Raw genomic sequence first — 9,275 nt, forward strand, 5'->3', positions numbered from 1 at the left:
ATGGGCAATAGCCAGTGTTCCCATGGGCGATGGCCAAACAGTAATTTTCAGCTTATATGAAATTGATTATTTTTCATGCCACGAAAGCAAGCAGGGTTACACAGGCTGAAATTGGCAGTTAGCGTATGAGCTCATCGTTACAAGTTTCATGATTAACAGAATGTGGTTAGGGGTTCCAGAAACTAGGCCTAAGGTATAGACTTCCTTTGTCCAGTTTCAGGTTTTAATTATCCTTTAACCCTTTCACATTTCAGCAGGCTATTACACTAGCACTAAAGATTAGTCAATCTATTTTTTTGCTTCACATTATAGAGAAACTAAAGATGTTCCTGTTCTTTTGTCTACATGTAATGGGGAATTGCTTCTACCATAATTCCAGTTTGCCTGTCTCCTAGGCTAAGTGCCCCTTCAATAGTTATGCTAAATAGTGGAAAGTCTTCCAGAACAAAGAGATTTGGAGATTTGGCGGGCTCTTTTTCAGATCCTGCCTTTTTCCATGCCCCTCCTCCCTCGCTGATAAAAGATGCTGAGGCTTGAAGGTGTACTACAGTTGAACATGAGAAAAGTAGAAAGTCGCCATTTTGTTGCGGTGCCAGGAAAATCGCTGGGATATTATCTCCTGGAAACTATTGTAGCTGAGCTATCTGGGACGTGTGTCGGCAGAGGTAAGCAGTATATTTGTTTACCTTGTCAGCCTTTTTGCTCGATTTCTGCAAGGTCTGGGAGAATTTAGAAGAGCTGGCTGACTTTTTCCTCTCTAATACATTTAGATGTGCCTGAAAACTATTCGTAGAGGGAAGCTATTTGGACTTGGTGACTCCCAGTTTTCTATATTGAAACTTTCCTCGCAGTGGTTATGGTTTTCTGTGCTTTTGTCTTTGGTGCTGTTATAAGAAGGAAATACCATGGGGGATAGGAAGCCTTGGCTTCTTTAGCCAAGCTGTAAAAAGCCTTAATTGTTTTTGTCTTTGCTAAAGTTATTCTTTATTAGAAAATCTTTTAATTTGGAAAATATTTATGGAAACTCATGATAGCAATTGCTTCATTAATCTTGGTAGAAATACCACATTTTAAAAATGAATGGATAGAAGCAAAATGAAATATTAAGCTTTTGAATTAATACTTCAAAATATACTTGTTCTGGGCTGAGTAAGTAAAAAATGGAACAAATCGTTGGGGTTACATTGTGTAGGGTGCATCTTAAATTTTTTGTTTTCCTAGTTTCCTCTTATGGTAAGAGTAAACATTAACAGTATGGACCAAGAGTTGTTAGTAATCTCTACAGGAAATTTCTTTTGTTCTGTAGGTTTCTCCTTGTCTGGTCTTAGGGGTGATCTGCCAGGTTCCCTAAAGGTAGCAGTACCTTGCGGATTTTGGAAACAGCCTTGTTTAATATTTACCAATTTGTCTAGTTCTCCTGCCTTATCCGTTATTAGATGTTGGAAGAGATTTTAAAGGATGTGAAAGGTGATCAGAAATCTGACAAAAATGGAAGCTGATTTTGTAAAGTCAGATCAGAACTACAAGGACAGTGTCAGCATCTTCCAGGGGCTTCCTGCTGAGTCTGTTAGAAATGCAAGCACAGGCCAGTACTGCCTGATGCAGTTTGAGTCAAACTAAGGAAAAGTAATTGAGAGGGTCACTTTTAAAAATGGCAAGTCTCCTTTGTCTATCCCTAATTGTCTTTCCCTGTCCCTCTTAAAAATGTGGAAGAAGTACTAAAAAAAATTTGCGTAATCACCTTATAAGTAGACTGGAAGGAGCTCCAAGCTAACAGCTTCTATAGAGATGATAATTGGTGGAGAAGTTTTGCCTGAAGAGAGAGATTTGGAGATTCCAGCTCTTTTGTAGATCTTGCCCCTTTCCACGCTCCTTCTCCATCTCTTTGTGGTAAAAGATGCCCGTGTTGAGATTTTCTGTTAAGTGGATTTGTAAGATAGGATTTGTAAGATTCCGTTAAGTGGATTGAGAAAACTAGAAAGCTGCCATCTTGTTATGGCACCAGGGGAGTTCACGGTTGGGATGCTGCTAGCTCCTGGAAACAGCTGTAGCAGAGCGATGATGTTGGAGTGTTGGCAGAGGTAAAAAGTATCTTTGTCTGTCCTGTCGGCCTTTGTGTTCTGTATATGCTGGGTTTTGGAGAATGTAGAAGTGCTGCCAGTCTTTTTCCTCTAATACATTTAGGTGGGCACGAAAAATATTAGTGAAAAGAGTGCTTGGACTTAGTTTCCTGCCATTTTGATGAAGGCCCATTGTAAAAACACAGGTCCTCATTTTCTATCCCCGTTCCTCTTTTCCCTGTCTCAAAAGCTGTGAAAAATAACTAAAAGATCTTAGCATAATCACCTTAGCAATAGACAGGCACCAAGAAGTATAGGAGTGACAAACTTTCCAATATATCAGTCACAGGGAAGTGATATCTTCAGGCGCCAGCCCCCAGGAAAGCACTGACAGCCACCAGGATGCAGATAACGAAACTGCCTGCTTGGCCCTGTTTGATCTAAGAGTTTCCCCGGAAACATTTATCTTTGTGTAAGACGTTTACAGCCAACATCTGCTTTCTGTAATCCGCTCGCTAGCTTGTTCAGCAGACCAGCAGGATATGGTCTTAAGCTTTATAAGCTGCTTCCTCTGTAAGTTCCAGGCTTATCTCCTCTGACCCTACATGGTAGAGAGTCAGTCGCCGGCTGGCTAATAAAGGCTCACAATGCATCTCAATGGGTTTCGTGGGTCTTAGAATTGATCGCGCCCCAATAGTAGGAGCCCAGTAAACAGCTTTGACCTGCCTCCCACTTTCTACCATTGCTTTCTGGGTTGCCTCAATAAAATTTACCTGCTGAGCTCTTCTCATTTTCATGCTTATGTAAATCCCAGGTGGACATATAATAAAATCCTTAGTCACGGTCTGCAGTCTTAGGCGAAAATTAAAAGTGGTGTGAGGTCATTGTCTCTTGTAAGTTTAGAGTGGCAGTTTAAAGTATGCGTGAAGCCAGCTTGTGATTAGATACTGAAGGGTTTTCTATGGATTTGACTGGCTGTTTGCTTTTAGGTGGTGTTGAGGTACAGCAGGGTAAGAGGCTGGGGTCAACCATAAGGTGAGGTTTTGGGGCCTCGGGGACAAAAGTGCTGGGTAGGACCCGGGAGGGTGGGTCTCGGTGTGATTTGCCAATCATTGTGAACTCAGGCATCAGTGCTCTGGTCTGCATCCTGGGCTAAATCTTAGGTACACTCCACCATAACTGCGCGTCACATCTATGTGACCGAGCATGGACACATGTGGCCAGGTGTCGGGAGCCTTAAGCCTGCACCCAAAGATAAGAACCACATTCTGTTACCGAGAACAAACTCTGCTAGCTGTGACCTTTGGACAGCCACGGCACTGTGAAGCACCCGCCATTTCCCGTGTCTTTGTTCCCCATTCCACCACCTGCAGAGTGGGAGCCTGCAACTGCTGGCACAGCCCACCTGTTTCTGACTAGCCAAGTAGAAATCACCTCATCTGGTGGACACCAATAAGCTTGTAACGAATACTCTCTGATCAGTCCTGCCCCTGCCCTCTCCACTTGAGTGTATAAATATAACCGCTCGACAATAAAATTTTGAGGCTTGATCAGAACACTGTCTTGCCTCCATTCTTTTCTTCCGCCCATGTTTTCTTCAAGGTACGGTCCTCCTCGGGTTCTACGCAATAACTAGGTCCTGCAGGTCGGGACAGCCAGGCATGAGTGTTGAGTCACATTCTTGCGACCCAGCATGAACCCAAGTATTCCTTCTGCAGGCAGACTTTGCTCTGCCTTTTCAATAAGCACACTGGAGTTTTCTCAAGGCTTTCGGAAGCACCTTTGCAGGAAGGTAGTCAGTGTACCTTTGCAGACCCCAGGTGGTGGGCGGTGGGACTGCAGTGAGAGAAATGGGGCAGAGAGGCTTTGCCTGCAACATTGCTGTGGGGTGTTGGGTGGGGTATTGAACTTCATAGGACCCAGGAGAGGAATGGTTTGATGTGGAAAACTTGGTCATGTTATTGTTTACTTGAGGTATAAGATAGGCAGGGTGACTAGTACTTAAGACTTGTTTATCTATCTTTTGCTTCATAATATACAGAAACTAAAGATGTTTGTGTCTATATCTAATGGGGAATTGCTTCTACCATAATTCTAGTTTGCCTGTCTCCCAGGCTAAGTGCTCCTTCAGTAGATATGCTAAATAGTGGAGACGTCTTCCAGAACAAAGAGATTTGGAGATTTGGCGGGCTCATTTTTAGATCTCGCCTTTTTCCATGCCCCTCCTCCCCTGTTGATAAAAGATGGTTGGGCTTGAAGGTATATTTTGTTGAATTTGGGAAAACTAGAAAGTTGCTTTTTTTTTTTTGACTCCAGAATTAATGGCCGGGATACTACTAACTCCTGGAAACTGCTTTGGCTGAGAGGTGTTGGACATGTGGCGGAAGAGGTAAGCAGTATGTATATTTGTTTACTCTGTCAGCCTTTTCGGTCGATATCAGCAGGGTTTGGGATAAATTAGAAGAGGCAGCAGAGTTTTTTCTCTCTAATATGTGTAGATGGGCACAAAAACTATTTTGAAGCCAAACTACTTGCACTTAGTGACTCCCAGTTTTCTTTACTGAAACTTTCCTCGCAGAGCCGGTCATGTTTTCCTGTGCGTTTGTCTTTTCTGCTGTGAAAAGGAAATACTATGGGGATAGGAAGCTTGGGCTTCCTTGGCTAAGCTGTAAAAAGCCCTATTGCTTTATGTCATTGCTAATGTTATTGGGTTGATGATGCATTGTTTGTATTGAAAAACCTTTTAATTTTGAAAATATTTTTGGAAACTCACGATAGCAATTTTTTCATTAATACTGGTAGAAATAAGAATAAATGGATAGAAGCAAAATGAATTATTCTTAAGCTTTTGAATTACTTCTTTACCTTTTCGGGTATTATAATTGATGGTAATATCAACATCAGGGTAAAAAGGTGGAAGGGAAAAAACAAGTTTCCTAACCAGGTGTAACTTTTAAAAATTATCGTTAATAGAGCATTTGGAGAATCAGTTTTGATCTCTTAGTCTGGGCAAGGCAAGTCAAGAATGGAGTAGATTGTTGGGTTTACATTGTGTAGGGTATATCTTAAATTTTGTTTTCCCGTTTTCCTCTTATGGTAACTGTAAACATTAACAGTATGGACAAACACTTTGTAGTATTCTCTGCATGAATCTTCCTTTGTTCTGTAGATTTCTCCTTGTATGGCCATTGGGATGATGAGGCAGTTTCCAAAGGTAGCAGTACCTTCCAGGGTCTGAAAATAGTCCGGTTTAATAGTCACTTATTTATGTAGTCACTAATTTATGTAGTTTTCCGGCCTTATCCCTGTATCAGAACGTTGGAACAGATTTCAAAAGATGTAAAAACATCAGAAATCTGACAAAAATGGAGGACGATTTTTCAAAGCCCGATCATAATTACAAGGAAAGTCTCAGCATTTTCCAGGGTCTTCCTGCTGAGTCTATCAGAAATGAAAATACAAGCTACTACCGCCTGAGGCATTTTGAGCCAAAGTAAGGGAAAAAATTTGAAAGTGCCAGTTTTTAAAACACAAGGTCTCATTTGTATGTCCCTAATCCTCTTTTTGTGTCCTTAAAAATTGGGAAGAAGTACTAAAATACCTTAGCGTTATCACCTTATCTGTAGACAGGAAGAGGCTACAATCTAACATCTTCCACAGATATGCTAATTGGTGGAGTAGTTCTGTCTGAACAGAGATTTGGAGAATCCCCGCTCTTTCTTAGATCCTGCCCCTTTCCACGCCCTTCCTCCCTCCTCTGTCGATAAAAGATTTCTGCTTGAAAGTTCAGTTAAGTGGATTTGAGAAAGAAAGCTGCCATCTCGTTATGGCACCAGGAAAATTTATGTTTGGGATACTGTTAGCTCCTGTACACAGCTGTAGCAGAAATGATGGAGGAGTGTTGGCAGAAGTAAGCAGTACCCTTCCTTGTTCATCCTGTTTTCCTTTGTAGTCTATTTCTGCAGGGTTTTCGAGAATGTGAAGTGCTGTCAGGGATTTTCCGTCTAATACATTTAGATGGGTGTGAACCATTAGTAAAAGTGAGAACTTGGACTTAGTGAACTCACACTATTTATTGAAAGTTTCCTGCCTGTTTGAAAAGGGCCACTTTTAAAAATACAGGTCTCCACTGTGTATTCCTGTTCTCCTTTCTCCCGCCTCCTTAAAAGTTGCGAAAAATAAAAGATCTCAGCAATAGACAGAAAGGCTGCAAGTAGGAGCCCAGTAACCAGCTTTGACCTCCCTCCTACTCTGTACCATTGCTTTCTCTGTTACCTCACTACAATTTACCTGTTGAGCTCTTCTCATTTTCATGCTTATGTAAATTCCACGTGAGTGTATAATAAAAATCCTAGTCCCAGTCTGCATTGTTAGGTCTAAGTTAGAAGTGGTGTGAGTTCATCGTCTCCTGTAAAATTCGGTTGGCAGTAAAAAAACATTTGTGAAGCTAGCTCTTTGTGCGGATTTGACTGGCCGTTTGGTCTCAGGAGGAGTTCAGGTGCAGCGGGGTAGAGGGTGGGGGTCAGGCATGAGGTGAGGTTTTAGGATCAGCGGGACAAGAGTTCTGGGAGTGCTGGTCCTGGGACAATTTGCCAGTCTGTGAACTCAGGCTCGAGGGATGTGGTCGGTTCCTGGGCTAAATCCAACGCGATCCCTCCATGCTTTTCATCGCCTACCTTTGAGTCACATTCATGTGACCGAGCATGGACACATGTGATCTGGCATGACTCTTCCCGTTCTTGTGACCCAGCATGAACCACGTATTCTTTCTGCAGGCAGACTTTGCTCTGCATTTTTATTAAGCACAATAGAGAAGTTTCAGGAGGCTTTTTTGGTGGTTCCATTGTGGTGAGGGGGTCGGTGTCCCTTTGGCTCCCCCAGGTGGTGTGTGGTGGAACTGCCATGGGAGGGAAAGGTTTATGAGAAGCTGCCTGTGTGCAAGGAATGGTGTAGGGTGTGGATAGAAGGTTCAGAGGAACTAGGAGAGGATTATTTTGGTGTGGAAAACTTCGGGTTTTGTTATTTGTGATGTAAGATAGTAAGCGTGCCTAGAAGCACTAAAATTGGTTTATCTATTTTTTGGTTTATATTATATAGCAACTGAAGATATTTGGGTCCATCGGTGTACAGGTAATGGGGAACCGCTTCTATCTTAATTCTAGCCCGCATTTCCCCAGGTCTAACAACAACTTTCATAGAGATTCCGATTGATGGAGACAGTATTTGTGAATAAAGAAATTTGGAGAGTTTAGATCCTGCCTGTTTTCATCCCTCCTCCCTCCCTTGGTTTTTAAAGATGCTTGGGCTCGACGGAGCATTTCTATTGGATTTAAGAGCTAGAAAGCTGCCATCTGCTTAGGCACCAGGAGAATTAATGGCTGGAATACTGCTATCTCCTGAAAACTACTGTAGCTGAGAGAGACCACAGGTGTGTTGGCAGAGGTAAGCAGTGTATCTATCCCATCAGCCTTTTTGGTATATTTCTGCATGGTTTGGGTGAATTTAGAAGAGTTGCCAGTCTTTTTTACTAAGATGTTAAGACGGTTGTAAAAAAAATATTTGCGAAGCCAGCTACTTGGAATTAGCCACTCTCCGCTTCCTTTGTTGAAACTTTCTTTTCATGGGTGGTCATTGTTTTCTGTGACTGTGGCTTTTGTGTCATTTTCATAAAAAAGGAGATGCCTTAGGAGATGAGAAATGTAAACACAGGCCACAACTGCCTGAGCAGACCGAGCTAAACAAGCAAAGAACATGGAAAGGGCCACATTAAAAAATACAGACTACAGTTTTCTAGCCTGGCTCCTTAAAAATGGTGAAGGAAAGATAAAAAAGCTTTGGCTATAATCATATTAGTAGTAGACATCGAAACTGCTAACATGAGCCTGGTAACCGATCTCGGTCCTCCTTCCATTCCCCGTATCAGTGTTTTTAGGGTTGACTAACACGACTTAAAAGTTTCCATTCCTTGTCTGCAGTGTTTGCTAGAAGGTATAAGTGGTGTGACTCTATCGTACCTTAGATGGGTAGTTAAAATTATTTGCTTCCTTTTTGGAGCTCTAGGGTTGTCTCGATTGAGCTTTTCCTTCCAGAAATGATCCTTTCCTCCCCTACATCTGTTTTTTTGTGTGTTCTTTGCCATAAGGAGGTACTGTAGGGATAGAACAGAATCATAGTTCCCTATGAAACTGCTATTCCAGGTGGCCTCCGGGGTTCAGGAGTGAAACGATCCTCTATACATTGCTGTCTGTGGAGACGATGTGGATTGTTCTCTTTATACCAGATGTGATTTCTTTCTGTCTTGTCCATGTTATAGGATTTTGGTTTGGTGTCAACCATCTGCAAGGTGCACTGATCCTGGTGCACCCAGTGGCTGGCCTTGGCAGCTCTCAGGGGAAGGTGCCATGAGGGGCCTCAGCCCAAGAGACCATTCTCAACTCCACCTTTCATTACCTTTCAATGCTGTATAAGTGCTATTATGGTAAAGCTCACTCAGAGCCATGAAAGAGCTGGTTTGTGGTCGGAGGGGATCTGAGACATCATGTGCACTCTGCCATCCTGACAGCCTGTGTCAGGAAGGTCTGTAATCTTTGTTTCTGGGAACAATCCTTTGAATCTGTGAGGGCTGCATTCTTTGCACTGTTTTGTGGAGTTGTTTCCTTTCCTCCATTGAGCAGGGAGGAGGCTCACCGGTTTGAGTCACTATCAGAATCTAAAATCCTACCTTCGACGGCCGGTGGATCCTTTGACTTGGATTAACTTCTAAACAAGTAAGACATTTTCTTTCTTTAGATGTTATTGCTGGTTTTTAATATTTGATCGTCTTAAGACTTGATTTGATTAAATGGACTTGTTATCATGAAATGTATTTACTGGATTCACAGAAATAAAGTCATATTTTCTGTTACAATTGTGTCAAGAAAGTAAGGCAGGTATTAATGCACTTTGAAATCTCAGTTGTAACAAATGTAGGTACAAATAAACGGTTTATAGGTAAAACATTAACAGTTATTGCAGTGACATTGTGTGTATATCTATGCCTATATATATAGGTATTTATATAGATATACATATATAGATAATTTTCCCTGTGTTTTTAATAATTTGAAACTTGAAATTTTTGCTTGGTTAGTGAAGTTATACATACTCACTGAAAATCTCAAGATTTCCAAATAAGATAAAGTAATGAAGCACAAAGTATGGGACATAGATTTATTA

The 9,275-nt window shown here is 41.7% G+C and overlaps 1 long non-coding RNA gene across 1 annotated transcript; it reads left to right on the top strand.

Moving 5' to 3' along the window:
- Positions 1 to 272: 272 nt before the first annotated feature.
- LOC120611529 (uncharacterized) lies at positions 273 to 8,829 on the top strand. Its single transcript, XR_005655223.1, has 3 exons — positions 273 to 665; positions 4,377 to 4,449; positions 8,735 to 8,829. It is a non-coding gene; the product is annotated as an uncharacterized LOC120611529 (long non-coding RNA).
- Positions 8,830 to 9,275: the final 446 nt, after the last annotated feature.

The sequence above is a fragment of the Pteropus medius genome, unplaced genomic scaffold (assembly GCF_902729225.1).
Source record: "Pteropus medius unplaced genomic scaffold, Ma_sr-lr_union100, whole genome shotgun sequence".
Classification (NCBI taxonomy): domain Eukaryota; kingdom Metazoa; phylum Chordata; class Mammalia; order Chiroptera; family Pteropodidae; genus Pteropus; species Pteropus medius.